Here is a 2,753-nt window from a genome sequence, read left to right as displayed (position 1 = left end):
GAAATAATAAAAGAATATAGATCATACTGTTTGAAAGTATTAGGAGAACTGAACCATATATTCATATGCTAAAGTAGTTTTTATGACTTGCAAGTCAAGACATCACCCTCTTGATGTCATTGGTCCTCTTCAAGAGTGAAGGATGAATGAGAAAATCATTTTAAGAGAAACCAGACTCTCTGAAGACACCATTTCCTTGGCAATTCTTTATCCTGGTAGCTATAATTCTCCTGAGAGGAATGCCCTCCTGTCCCATCTCTACCTATTGAAAGTTTACCTGTTTTTATTTTTTAAGTAATTGGGGTTAAGTAACTTGCTCAAGGTTATACAGCCAGTTATTTCTGGGTGTGGTCCTAAGTATCTGAGCCCGGATTCGATCCCAGGTCATCCCAACACTGGGGCCGGTGCTCTTACTCACTGTGCCACCTGGCTGCCCCAAGTTTACCTGTTCTTAAAGGCTTATATACAATGGCACTCCCCCCATGAAGTCTAGTCTGTTCTCTTCCAGCCAGAAGAGACCCCACCTACTCTGAACTTCTATAGTACTTTGAACCTTTGCTCTGGCCCTTGTAACCTTCCCTTTGTACTATAGTTATTTAAATACATGTCTTATTTCCCTCTCTAGACTGTAAACTTCTTCAGGGCAAGGACTGTGCCTTATCACAGCACCTAGAACAAGGTTTTTCACACATTAATACTTATTGAAGAAATTTGAATGAATTATGACAAAAATGTTGTGATGTTGAGAAACTTAAACAATAGCAAAATGTTAAAATATGGATTCAGAAACAGTGATAGGCCAGAAATGTACTAGTTATGGTAATCACATTAATTCTAATTAACTCACTACTTTCACCTGTCACCACTACAGCTTTTTTCATAAACATTGGTATTCATTGATGATAGTTTAATTTTTTCTAATACTTATCATTGCTTGGGGAATAATGCCATCAGCAGGAGGATTTTGGAATAGGAAGATCACCAAACTGTCATTGTTCCTTATCCAATGTATACATTTAAATGGTCAGTGAGTATCAGAGAGATGGGTAGTTGGGGAAGAAAGTGGGGTTGGGGGGAGACAAAGGAACCAAAAAAGTCGAAATATTTTGGTCATTGAGTCTAGTCTATAGGTTTCATTTATAAAATTGATTGTTTTGAATTTTCCAGAGGGAAGAAACTATATGAATCTTTCCCCCAAATTACAAATAGAAAGAAATATTATTTAAATGTTTGGTCTTTATCATATTCATGAGCTATTGACCTTTGAAAACATTTTCTTGTTCAATAGAATGTTAGAATTTCATTTCTAAAATGAGAATATAAATTGAAGGTTTCTTAAAAATGCTAAGTAGATATTTTGAATGAACCCTAGTAAAACCCAGTCTTTCTGTTAACCACTTTTCCTTTTCTGCAAGATAGCAAGCAGCAGTTGTGGATTTCAGAACAACACTGCATACTAATTAGGAGAATGGAATCTCATTATTCTCACTGAACAGCTAGTGGTTTTCTAGTGAGCTTGCTGCTGATTTGTGCATATCAATGCCAGATTTTTCAAAAGATTTACTACATTAAGCTATGTTGTACACCAGAGGGGCTCTTTGTGCCTTTCATGGTGAAATGTCGTCATCTTTGTTGAAGGCACATTTTTAGCAGGGCAGGCTTCTGTTTTCTTCCATCCTTTTTCTGTGGCATGGGAAGCAAAGGAGACTGGGAGGGTAGGCTTCTTTCATGTCTGTGTAGTTTTTGCTCTACGCTTTATACTGACTTCAGGGAAAATAGGTCCTGGCCTGTGACAGATGTACATACAATTCTTACAATTCATGGGATTAAATTAGTTTTTCAGAGCAAATCAATATTACATTTAATTCACAGAATCATTTGGCTGTTTCCAGAAACTTGAATAATCCAAGGATGTTTGTTTCAATTAAGAAGACTTGAACAACAACAAAAAAAAGAATGAAAGAAAAAAGTGAAAAATAGCATGGGTCAGTCTGTATTCCGACAATATCAGTTCTTTCTCTGGAGGCATATAGTATGTTTTATCATGAGTCTTTTGAGATTCCCTTGCTGAGAATAGCTAAATCATTCACAGTTCTTCATTGTATAGTATTGCTATTACTGTGTACATTCTCCTGGTTCTGTTTTTCATTTCGTATCAGTTCATGTAAGTCCAGGTTTTTCTGAAATCATCCTGTTTGTCATTTCTTAGGACACAATAATATCCCATCACAATTATATACCACAACTTATTTAGTCATTTCCCAGTTGATGGATATTCCCTTGATTTCCCATTCTTAGTCACCACAAAAAGAGCTGCTATAAGTATTTTTATACAAGTAGACCCTTTTTACTTTTAAAAAAAGATCTCTTTGGGATAAAGACCTAGCAGTGGTATTGTTGGGTCAAAGGGTATGCTGAGTTTTATAGCCCTTTGGGCATAGTTCAAATTGTTCTCCAGATTGATTGGATCAGTTCACAATTCCACCAACAGTACATTAGTATCCTAGTTTTCCTACATCCCCTTTACCATTTATCATTTTATTTCTTTTTTGTCATATTAGCCAGTCTTACAGGCATGAGATGCTATCTCTGCATTGTTTCAATTTCCATTTCTCTAATCAATAGTGATTTAAAGCATTTTTATATGACTATAGATAGTTTTAATTTCTTTGTCTGAAAACTGCCTTTTCATTGCCTTTGACCATTTGTCAATTGAGGAATGACTTGTATTCTTAGAAATCTGACTCATTTGT

Source organism: Petaurus breviceps, unplaced genomic scaffold (genome assembly GCF_028583685.1).
Source record: "Petaurus breviceps papuanus isolate PSGF00001 unplaced genomic scaffold, PetGlider_PUasm1.0 90977, whole genome shotgun sequence".
Lineage (NCBI taxonomy): Eukaryota > Metazoa > Chordata > Mammalia > Diprotodontia > Petauridae > Petaurus > Petaurus breviceps.
Note: the sequence above shows the minus strand (reverse complement) of the source record.